The sequence below is a fragment of the Dromiciops gliroides genome, chromosome 5 (assembly GCF_019393635.1).
Source record: "Dromiciops gliroides isolate mDroGli1 chromosome 5, mDroGli1.pri, whole genome shotgun sequence".
In the NCBI taxonomy this organism is placed as follows: Eukaryota; Metazoa; Chordata; class Mammalia; order Microbiotheria; family Microbiotheriidae; genus Dromiciops; species Dromiciops gliroides.
Window position 1 is genome coordinate 251634917 of NC_057865.1, and position 12909 is coordinate 251647825.

The window sequence follows — 12909 nt, forward strand, 5'->3', positions numbered from 1 at the left end:
CCTAGCTGCCCCAAATACTCAAGGTTTTAAGGGAGCAGGGGTGAAGGAAGAAGAGCTTTAAGGCAAAGGGCAAGTTGAATCATTAGTCACTAATGGATGCTTCTGGATAATAATCTTCATAGCAAGGCATGAAGAATTAATAGTTTTGTGGTCTTGTGGGAGATGTTCTAGACCTTGGCATACTCAGGTTATGGGAAGATCTCGTCATCCCTCCTAGTTGGACATGAGAACACCTGAGCTCTATGCTCGACAGGACAATTCAGGGAAACAAATGAGGACCATGGATTCTTAGACATATGTGGCCCATTGGTTAATCATCTGTGAAAACACAGGCAGGTGATTGTCAGTGATGGGTTAGCAGGAACTGTTACAATCTGAAGCTCCAAACTTCCAGCCAGGATGATTCTAGGCATGAAGAGTTATAGATAGCAAAGGTCAAGTTGAAATTGTCAAACCAGAGGAGCAGACATGTCTGCAGCAGAGACAATCTGTCACAAGCAAACCTTAGAGGTTATAGAGAGACTCAGTTTGGGATCAAACTCCGGTTGTTTATAATAGGCATTATTATAAAATATTTTAAATTCTTTAATCATCTAAAAGAATAATAATTTAAATCATTTAAATTATAAATTATAAAATTATATTAATTACCCACCTAATCAATAAAATTAAATAATGGAAATCTTTAAAATAATTTTAAAATACTTTTACTTCAAGGATTAAAAGAAGTTTTGGTTTTTTTTAATACAATGAAGGATTTCATTCTTATAGTTTATGAACCATTGATTCAAAAGAAAAGGTAATGTGGTAACAGGTTGCTTATACTGTGTGTTTGGTGATTTTTTATCATCGTAGAAAAGGTTAAGCTTGCACAGGACCTTGGCCATTGTGGATCTTTAATTGGTTAGGTGAATGGATTCGTGAAAGGCAACATTTCTCATCTGTTTTTGGAATACCCAAGGACTCTATCTTGGACTGTCTCCTCTATATATAACATTTCTCTTGGTGATCTTGTTAGCTCTCAATGAATAAATAGTAATTAAGTTCCAACTTTGTGTCAGGCACTGTTCAAAGATCACCTCTATGCTTATGATCCTCAGATTTATACAGCCCTGATTTCTCTTCTCACTTCTATTCTCACTTCTTCAGCTGCCTATTAGACATATCAAAATAGATATCCCACAGACATCTTATACTCGACATATCCAAAACTGAGCTCCCCAGGAGAACTTCGGAAAGAGGGAAGGATAAAGGGAGATGGGGAAGTGCTATGATTGGATTCAGCAAACACAGGTATCTATTGTCTCCAGCACTGTGGCTTCCTTATAGCTTGGCAGCAACAACTGCTCTCTAGACACTCCAACCAATCTCGGTTTATTGTAGGCATTCTGTCTTAACTTGAGAGTTGATGCATGCACATCTTGGGCTAGATTTTTCATTACTATAGATAAAGCAGGTTTTCTTTTCAACTATGGTCATAACTTTGTGGTTCCCAGCGGTCAGGTGGGGGGGGGGGGCGGGAAGAGGAGATTCCAGAATCCTCTAACCTTTCTGGTTATTGTGTCCAGTGACCTGCAACAGATAGATCTAGATAGACTGAGAGACATCTAATGATGGATAGAGGGATGGGTAAGGGATGGATGGACAAATATTTCAACAGTTATTAGCCAGGTTAAGGATCAACACCACCAAAGCTGAATGTCTTCTCTTTAACGTTAGCTGGTTTCTGAATTGAACATTAAGCATCATTTGTGGGTGCAGGGATGGGGGGAGGGTGGTTGTCTCTAGTGCTTTGTTGCAAATATCACTAGGTCATAAAATCACAAAATAAGTAGGTCTTCCTTTTCTGGGAAAAAAATCCCCCACGGTTAATTTTAGTAATTTGAGGAGCCTATTGTAATTTCTCATGGCCACTGACAAAGTTGAACTGTCTCCCAGAGTAGGAGTACGTTGGAGCTGTTGCATGATGTATGATGAGGTGACCTTTCTTTGGGAGGAGGAGGATGGGGTGAACTGCTGCCCATGGGAATTTACTTTTTGGAGGGAGTCCAAAAGTCATCCCTGCCTTAATGATTTTGGTAATAAAACATATTGATTCAAATCTCATAGCTTGTAAATGATCACTTCTTAAACCTTATACTCATTCAGAAAATAGATTTTTTTCAGCATGAAAAAGACAATAAAACCTTTCTCTAAGTGAAGAATGTCCTTCATGCTTCCCCTTAAGATAAGTTAGTGTTTCTCTTCTTTATATAACACCTGTGTGACAATATGAGATGTCTTAACCATCTAGATGACTAAATACTTTAATTTTTTTGTCTGCACCAACTTAGAATCACCTCCAACAAATGTAAACTTTTTTTTTTTCATTCTCCTCACCACCATTAGTTTTGCCAAATCTTTTCAACACTGGGATTTTCATTTCTACCAGCTGCAGATATCCCCTGACCTGTGCTTCCATCTACAGCCAAGTATGTTAATTTCAATGTGTAATTTGTTTTTATATAGAAAAGGGAAAAGAGAATTCCAATATACCACAAATTAAGTATATGTGTACACAAATATACATGGATATATACATCTATATCCATCAATTAATGATCATTTATGTGCATGTCTGTTTAAAATAAACACAATGCTCTTTTAATGGTAAAGACCATTCCTGGCATTTCATAGATCTGCAAACTTGTTTAGGATCTCTGAAATTTCCATATGTATGGCCCTCTGGAGAGAGTAAAATAAATAACAGATGTAGAGATTATCAGTTGCTGTTAAATGTTTGACAAAAACAGACTTTCATGCCAGTGTTTTCCCGATGGGGCTCTTTATTTATTTATTTTAAAGTCTTCCAAACCCATATGAAGTAATTCCAACAAGAGAGCGCATATACTTTACTTCCTTGATATTTTCTTTCTACATCATAAAGTGACTACATTTTCAGGAGGGTTACTAGGATAAATTCCCTTCGGGTTGTCATTTTATTCCTGAGAAATGAGATTGGGTTAGCTTTATTTATTTATCCAGCTTTATTATTTTATCTAGTGTACCTACAAGGTCCATGAAGGAGTGTATTTATATGCAAATGTGCTTGTACATAAATGAAAACACCCCTATGTTTCTACCTATGCACATATTTGTGTTTATATACACACAGACTCATAGATACTTGTAAAGTCTAAATATACACATACATGCATAGACCTTGTAGGTATGTATCTATGCAATATGTATAGATACATACAAACATACACATAATACCCGAATGCATAGGCCTTATAGGTATGTATTTATGTATATATAATTCCATGCATGTACATATACACAAGTGTGCATGCACACTTACAATACATGTAGACACGCACATGCAAACATGGTATATATCTACATGTATATGCACAGTGCATGCATGTATGTTTATACATATACACGTGTATATGTGCGTGTGTACATATATACTTACATATATGTATGTATATGTGTGTATATCTTTTTATACACACACACACACATACATGCACACAGAATATGAGTGTGAGTGCTGGGCCAGGAGTCAGGATGACTTGGATTGAAATGCATCCTTAGACATTTACCAGCTGCATCACTCTAGGTTAGTCATGGCCTTTTTTTGCAGTTCCTTCAATTATGAAGTAAGGATAATAATTAGTATCTTCCTCCAAGACTTGTGAGGATCAAGTGAGAATATTTGTAAAGCACTTAAAACAATACCCAGCCATAATAGATACTTACTTCCTTCTTACTTTCCTCTTTAGAAATTGGACAAGATCTTCAGAGCTTTATAAAAAAAAAAAAATCAGTACATTTCTGGAGCAACATGACTAAGAAATGGGAATAGACAGAGATGACCCAGAAAGTGTGGTATAACAACAGGAAGATCACTGGACTTGGAAATAAAAGAAACATTTGGTTCGGATCTACTCAGTGGTTGTGTGATCTTGAGATAGTCACTTTTCTGGGCCTCTGATCCCTCATTTTGTAGAGGAAGGATCATAAATTTAGAGCTGAAAGGGGGATACTAGAGATAACCTAGTGTGACAGCCTCCCCTTCCTCCTCACCTGAAATTATAGACAAGAAAATTGACATTTAGGGTGAAGTGACTTGCCCCCAATCCCATAAAGTTGGGTTTTAGTCCTGCTTTTTCATATATTCATATTGGGGTTCTGTCAATATCCTATTTCTCAGCATCTCCATAGAAGGTCATTGATTGTGGCTATTCCATTTAAAGGTGAGGTCTGTCATTGCCTACCAGATTTGAGAACTGGAGTACGGACTCAGCAATAGATTTGTCAGTCATACAAGGATCAAAATATAAGTGTGGAGAATTGTATTTATATTGGCCACCACTCTTGACACAGTCAACTAAGGCAAAAAAGGAGTATGGTCTATATTGGTGGAGTAATTATGCCTATTGGGATGAAACCAGAAAGTCCTGAAGTAATTAAGATATTGGTAAATGTCATGATGAGGACTAAACCTGGGATTTTTTTTTTTAATGTAGGCAACTCTTAGGTGAAGAAACTCCCTTTACTAATACTTCTTCAAAACTTGTCTGTAATTTATAGTCATAAAAACAATTGTCTCGAGCAGAGATGTCAAACACATGACAGGCAAGGCTCGTGAGTGTGGTGTTAATCAAATTCGAATGTAATTGGGAAATGTTTTTAACAAATGGGTAAATATATGTTATTGTTTGATTTTCTTGGTTGTTTTGGGGGGTTTTTGTGGCAGGGCAATGGGGGTTAAGTGACTTGCCCAGGGTCACACAGCTAGTAAGTGTCAAGTGTCTGAGGCCGAATTTGAACTGCGGTCCTCCTGAATCCAAGTGCGGTGCTTTATCCACTGCGCCACCTAGCTGCCCCTACATGTTTCTTTTTTAAAATATATTTCCTGTGTGGGGGGGGGGGGGGAAGGGGGCAGCTAGGTGGCACAGTGGATAAAGCACCAGCCCAGGAATCAGGAGGACCTGATTTCAAATCTGGCCTCAGACACTTGACACTTACTAGCTGTGTGACCCTGGGCAAGTCACTTAACCCCCATTGCCCTGCGAAAAAGAAAGAAAGAAAGAAAAAGAATGGAAGGAAGGAAGGAAGGAAGGAAGGAAGGAAGGAAGGAAGGAAGGAAGGAAGGAAGGAAGGAAGGAAGGAAGGAAGGAAGGAAGGAAGGAAGGAAGGAAGGAAGGAAGGAAGGAAGGAAGGAAGGAAGGAAGGAAGGAAGGAAGGAAGGAAGGAAGGAAGGAAGGAAAAGAGAAGAAAAGAAGAAAAGAAAAGAAATATGTTAACATGAGTGGTTTTCTAAGTCAATATCAGGCCCATAGGAATCCTAACATACAGATGAAAGACCTCAGATTCTTTTTATTCTTTTTTTGTTTTTATTTTTGTTTATCACTGATCTAGAGCTCTGAGAAGTTAAATGACGTGTCCAGGATCACACATCTAATTAACACACACACACACACACACACACACACACACACACACACACACACACACACACACACACATCTGTGTGAAGATTTCCTTATACGTATATTTCTAGACACATATATTTCCATATACAGATTTGTGTGTGTGTTTTTCGATCTATATATTGAGAAAGAGAGAGGTACAGGTGATACTTGAAGCCAGATCTTCCTGGATTTGAGGCCAGCTCTTCATCTACTACAACCAGCTGCCTCTGCAATATAAGAAGGAGATTGGAACTTGAACCCTATAGGTGCTTAATGCATATCTTACAGGAAGCTGTGAAATATGTCAAAAGTTTGAAGGGTCTTGGAGACTACCAAATTGGCCTCCTTGATAATCCACTCATCTGTGAAAGGCATACAGACCTGCCATCCGAAGCAAGGGAATTTTCAAAGACTTCAATCCACAGCTCCCAGTGTCTAGAGCTCTCATCCATCCCATGGCAGATGGTGGGGTTTTTTTTTTCTTTCGTTGAATTGAAGAAATTACTGGAAAACCTGACTTGAATACTTAGATCATCCCAATGCCCAGGGCTCTCTAGGTTGCTTTGTTATTTAAGCAGAACAGTCAATGCTGGAGAAAGTGATCTTCCCTAAGAGATGAGGCTGTTTAAACCATCAGCATCAAGGGCAGCAGGAACAGATGGAGGCCTCTTCTATCAGTGTCTCGTGTTAAGGAACAAGCTCCTTCAAATTTAATGCTTTAAACGGTTGGTAGTAAATAAAATATTTAAGTCCAGCTATAAAGAGAAGTCTGCAAGCCATTTCAACATGTTTCAAAAATGAAAAAGTAAAAGACATGTGTATAACCTCTTTGTATATAGCATGTTGTCACCTCCATTACAGGGTATGTCCCTTGAGGGTAGACACTGGTTTGACTTTATATAATAATAATAGCTAACATTTTAAGATTTACAAAGTGCTTTATAAATATTATCATGTTTTATTCTCATAACAAGCCAGGGAGGTAGGTGCTTTTTCATAGAACAAAGAAACTTGTAGAAAACAAGTAGGTAGATGTTAAATGACTTGCCCAAGGTCACATAGCTGGTTAGTGTCTTCAGGTTGCATTTTGAAGTCAGGTCTTGTATATCTTACTGAGCTGCATCCCCCACTACCCCCTTTTTAGAACAAAATTACACACAGTTGGTGCTTAATAAATGCTTCTTTGACCTAATTTATCTTCGCCTAAGGTAAATTTAGGTCACTGCATTAAGAATTCTGCTGAAATATTGACTAACCTATTTGAGCAATAGTGTGAAGGGTATGTATATGGTGCATTATCCAACTGAATTGTCTGTTGCTACTTAGAATCATTGGTTCAAGAGAAATTATGTTGTCTTAAGGCAACTGAAGTCTTCTGATTTTATTTTCTTTTTTGAAAGGTATTTCCTTCTCATCTTATGTTAGTATACTGGGGGCTTTTTTTGGATCTAGAGGTGGGGGTTAATCATACCAATGATCAGTCACCACCACTACTACCTGCCACCAAAGGGCATAATAGATAGACAGTTGGCCTGGAGCCAAGAAGATGGAGTTGAAATCCCACCTCTGACATATATTGTCCAATTACTTAATCTCCATGCCCTAGGCAACTCTGAAATTTTTAGCTGTAGAGAAGTGCTTGCCTGCTGTAGTAGAAGGAATTTCCTCACAGCTTCAGTACCTAGCCCTATTAATAAGGCAAATGATAATAACAATAATATCTAAAAGCAGTGTTGCCTGACACCTATCCAAATAAATCTGTCATCCAGAAAAAACTGTCAGGTTAGGGCCTCATTCATAGAGAGCAACTTAAGAACTACCTTTCTATTTTTTCCAGGTATGTGATAGGTTAAAATAGGGTCATATAGATCAGGGCTTCTTAAACTATTTCCATTGGAGACCCCCTTTTTGCCCAAGAAATATTTACCCTGCATATATAGGTATATGGAATAGGTATACATAATCTTTTAGTGTTGACACATTTTTATGACCCTCCCGACCCACCACATTCAGTTACTCAATCCTATATGGGGTCACAACCCACTGTTTAACAAGCTAGGTTATAAATTACCCTGGGAAACTAATCTCCTTATAATGTTGCATTCATAATGACAAATAACTGACCTAGAAATGAAAATTTTCAAAGTCTGCTCTGTCATATTCTTCCTGTTTTTTCAACATTTTAATGAACAATCATTTATTTTCTCTCCCTTTCTACTCACCCTTCTCCAAACTGAAAAAAAAAAAAAAGAAAAAGAAAAAGAAATCCCTTGTAACAAGTCAAGCTAAACAAATTCCCGCATTCACTATGTCCCGTAATGTATGTCTTATTAGACAATTGATTCTATCTTGTCTCTGTCAGGAGATGGGTAGAATGCTTCATCATTGGTCCTTTGGAATTGTGAGTAAACATTGTATTGATCAGAGTTTTTAAATCTTTGAAAGAATTTTGTCTTAAATTGAGCCTGTCTAGACTCTACTTTGGGAAAGGGATCTAAGTGGAAAGATAAAAGCAAAGCCCACACTAGGATGCTTTCCTAAAGTCCTAATCCCATACCCCAAACTTGGAAGATACTGAAAGGAAAAAAGAAAAAAAATTGCTTAACACTAGTTAATAAATTCAAAGAGAATCTGGAGATTTCAGACTGGGTTATAAACTCTTCTCCCCACATATCTCTTATACTTTCCACCTCCTTCAACAAAGCAGGTTATAAACTTTTCAATTTATAATAGTGTGATTTAGAGACTTAAGAGGTTAAGTTAATTGATCACTGCCAGTATGCATATAAGATAGTGCTCTAACCCAGGCCTTCTTGTCTTTGAGGTTAGCTTTCTTTGCTATGACTCAGCCTTCTCAAATACTGATTAAAAGCAACCAAAAAGGCAGCTAGGTGGCGCAGTGGATAAAGCATGGACCTTGGATTCAGGAGGACCTGAGTTCAAATCCAGCCTCAGACACTTTAATCTTACTACCTGTGTGACCCTAGGTGAGTCACTTAACCCTCATTGCTCCAAAATAAAAAAAAAAAATTAAAAAAAATAAAGTTGTAGGGGTCAAAGGAAAATGTCTCTTAAGTTAGGAACAAGGGTGATTGGAAAGAGGCTGCTTGGTTCTCCAGCCAGAATAACATGAAGGCAAGGAAGAGGGAGGCTTTGAGGTAGAAGGGAATGAGTTCTCTGTTAGACATTCTGAGTGCTAACAGGATTTCCATTGGGAAATTTCTCATATGCAGCTGGTGATGCTAGAAAGGAGCTTTAAGAGTTAGACTGGGGTTGGCTATGTTGTTTGGTGAGTCAGATGTATGAAGATGATAATTGATCCCAAGGGAGCTGATGAGGTCACTGAGAGTATAGAGTGAGGAGAAGGGACCTTCAACTGCCACTTATGCTACGCTTTAAGATATGCAGAGAAATTGATATACTCCAGGTTTATTTAATTTCACTGTAAATGGTAAGGTAGATAGTGAATGTATTTTGTTCCCATTTTGTGGAGGAGGAACCTGATACTTGCAGAGGTTCAGAGACTTTCCCAGTTAAGTGACCGGTAGGATTCATATTGTTGTCTTGATTAATCCCATTCTTTGGTCACTTCACCACCAGGCTGCAGTAGTAGTAATTATGGCTTTAGAATTTTTATAGTTTAAAATGAAAAGGAAAGGACATCCCCTTTAACAGGTTCCATTGATGTTGTCCATTATAATTGATCTGCCCTTTGCTATCAGTTAACAGTGTCATATTTTTTTGTACTATAGTAGCGAATGTTGTTTTATCTGTCCTAATTCACTTTTTACCGCGTCATGCAAAGTCTTATTTCTTTGAATTCTTCATAATCATTGTTCTTTGTGGAACAATAGTATTCTATCATATTAATATATAATGAGATTTTCTTCCATTCTGCAAATGTTAGGCACACATTTTTCAACATTTTGCTAGTATAAAAAGTGTTGTTATTAGCATTTTTGTACTGATGGATCATTTATGCTACTGATCTTCTTAATGGTATAAGGGCATCTTAATGGCACAGTGGATAGAACACCAGGCCTAGAGTTAGGGAGACCTGAGTTCAAATATGGCCTCGGACACGAACTGTGTGACCCTGGACAAGTCACCCATCCCTTGTTGCCTCAGTTTTCTCATCTGTACAGTGAACTGGAGAAAGGAATAGTAAACCACTCCAGCATCTTTGCCAAGAAAAGCCCAAATGTTGGTCATGAAGAGTTGGATATGGCTGAAACAACTGAAAACAAAGTTATACATACATACATGTATGCGTATATACATAAACATGTGCATGTGTGCACACATACATATCTGTGGATATATACAAATACATACATACACATGCATATGTGTATGTATATGAATAATCCCAGTGGGATTTCCTGGCCAAAGAATACAGTGACTATTTTAACTGTTTTTTGCATAATTCAGAATTGATTTTCAAAAAAGTTGGACTGTTTTCATCTTTTACCATCATATATGAAGGTGTTGAATTTGGGACTGTCCTTGGAGTTAAGGTGTCTTTAATTCTTGATACTTCCTAGTTGTGTTATCATGAGCAAGTCACTAGCTAGACCTCTCAATGTCTCCTGGAAACTCTGTAGGGCTTTGCCTATCAGGTGGGTTGTCAGTGTACACAGATGAATGAAGTCTTCATACTCAGTATACTCTATACTAATGGAATTACAGGTGGTGAAGTGAATTGAGCCCTGAGCATAAAGTCAAGAAGACCCTAATTCAAATCCTATCTTCAGCATTTACAAACCATGTCACTCAAAACTCTTTTTCTCAATTTTCTCAACTGAAAAATGGGGATGATAATGGCTTCTTCCTTAAAAGGTTATTGTGAAGATGAAATGAAATGACATTTGTAAAGTACTTGGCCCATATTAGACATTTTGTATAATGCTTATTCTCTTCCTCTTCTGCCTCCCCTTCCCCTCTCTACCAAAAACGGACAAAACAAACAAAAACAACACCACCAGTCATTTCAATTGAATTTTTTCTGATTATTAGTTATCAGGCATGATTTTTTTAGATAGTGTTTTACTAAATGTCCAATGATTGAAATCCACATAGGGACCATACTACAATTATTATGGATATCAGCGTAGTTAGTATATGATGCTTCTTTTTTTTTTTTCTTTTCCTTAACATCTTTTCTTGTCTTCCTTCACGTCTGGATTTAAGTGCCTTGAAGACGGTATTATTCTAGTTTCTAGTGATTGTCCCTATCCAATGACAAACACAATCACTCATTCAATAAGCATTTATTAAGCTTCAGCAATGGGTCAGGTACTGGAGCTTTAAATACAAAGAATGAAACATTTCCTATTCTCAGACTATAAGCTACAGAGTAGGTGTGAAAGAAGTTTCCTCATCTCTGATTCTAACTAAACTATACATAGATAATAGGATGAAAATACCAAATTGAGGACAGATTTTGAGAATATCATGAAAGATACTTTTTATGTAGGGGGTAAGACTTAAATCATATCTCTGCTGGGAGTCATATGGAGAGTTTTTTGTGTTTCTTTTTTCCCCCATGCCTAGACTTGGGAGAATAGGAAGGAAATGTCCACCCTTCTTTATATATAGTTTCATAGAGAAGATGAAATTTCAGAAGCTATTCCATGACACTTTGTGGGCTTCAGTTTACAGGGGCCTGATTCTGGGCAGGCCAGGGTGATGAAGTGCAAAGAACATAGAATTGCTTGAGTTCTTCTTCCCTTTTCTGACCTTGGTCTCCCCTGTGTTCTCCCATTCCAACAGAGATGGGGCTCAACTCGGTCCAGGTTCAGCTCCATGCCAAGACATCTCGATGATTTGTGTACTCTACTAGCCAACGTTCTCAAGGAGCCTCTAAGATGAAAAAAGAAAAAGAAATTCTCTATGTTTAGAGTTGGTTCTTAATTTGGTCCCAGTTTACCATTTCAGGCTTATTGCATATTTGTCAATTAACCAATCAAGCATAAAGTATTTATTAAGTACCTGTGACAGGACTGTGTCAGATCCATACTAATATAGATGAAAAATCCCCACTCAGATTTTATTTGTTTTGTTTTTTTTTTTTTTTTTTTTTTTAGTGAGGCAATTGGGGTTAAATGACTTGCCCAGGGTCACACAGCTAGTAAGTGTTAAGTGTCTGAGGCCAGATTTGAACCCAGGTACTCCTGACTCCAGGGCCGGTGCTCTATCCACTGCGCCACCTAGCCACCCCGTCAGAAAGATTTTACATCCCAAAGAAGGAGGCAACAGGTACATATATAAGTAAACAAATAAAGATTTTTTAAAAAGGGATCGCATTCATATGTACTATCTATAAAAAAGTAATCTCTGTGAGGGCAAAGACTAATTACTCATCTTTTTTGCTTGTTTTGTCTTTGTATTCCCAGAAGCCTAACCCAGGCCCTGGCAATGCTTCATAGATATTTGCTGATTGATTGTGGTATGAGACCCTGTAAAATACAGGGTGGTTACTTTTATCTGTTTTTAATCATCACACACATGGTGGGTGGGAAGGGAGATAAAAACCCTTTGAATATTTCCCTGGATGAAGGCCTGCTATTTTATAGGAATTGCTTTTTACAACTCTTTGGGCTTCAAACAAGTCTTCATACATGCATACAAGGGCTGCATGAAAGGCATACAGCAGACCTTGTGTTCGTAAGGAAGTCACAGAAATGAATCAAAGCAAAGTCAGAGGGTCTGTAAGGAATACAAGCAAGAATTTTTCCCCTTGAGAGTAGGAAAGGGGATCTATAATGAATGAAACTGGGGTTAAAATGGAAGATTCTGAGGGTGTCTGCTGCCATTAGCAGTCACCAGTGCTGTATTTCTCAGTAGATACTGATAATAGAGACAGTTTGTATTGTGTGGGTTACTAGACCGAGCAGCAGCAGCAGCAGCTGTCTGATGATGGTCTCAGGGATGTAGAGCTAGCCCCTCCCCGTGGTGGTTTGGAGGTATAACATGGAACAGGGAGATCCATCCCCCACAGACTGCCAATTAATAACAAGAAGGGAACAGCTCAGAAATGGAATTAGCCCAACTTTCCTCTGAAAACAGCAAACAAAAACATTTTTTAAAGAGACTATCAGGTCTGTTCGTAACAAGAAGAAAAACATCCCTTCCAGATAAAAGGGGGTTTTATTTGGCTGTATTCAATTAAAAAGTGACTTGGAATTGGTTGTAAACTGAGGGAGCTACTGTTGGTGTTATCAGGATGATCTGAACTATGCATAAACATACTTGGGAGATGCTTATTGGGCTGAATATGATTGTACTTTAACCTTGGGTGGGAGATTTTGCAAGAAGGTTGGCAGTTACTCAGCATTTTAGAGTTTATCTGGTGGAAACTCACCCCTTCGGTAATTCACTTAATGTTCTTAGACCTCAGTCTCCCTATTTGTAAAATGAGGGGATTGGACTTGATAATCTCTTT

General features: G+C 37.9%; 1 protein-coding gene across 1 annotated transcript in view; it reads left to right on the forward strand.

The window, feature by feature from the left end:
• The window catches only part of NAV3 (neuron navigator 3), a 1098011-nt gene that overhangs the window by 741197 nt on the left and 343905 nt on the right, over positions 1–12909 (forward strand).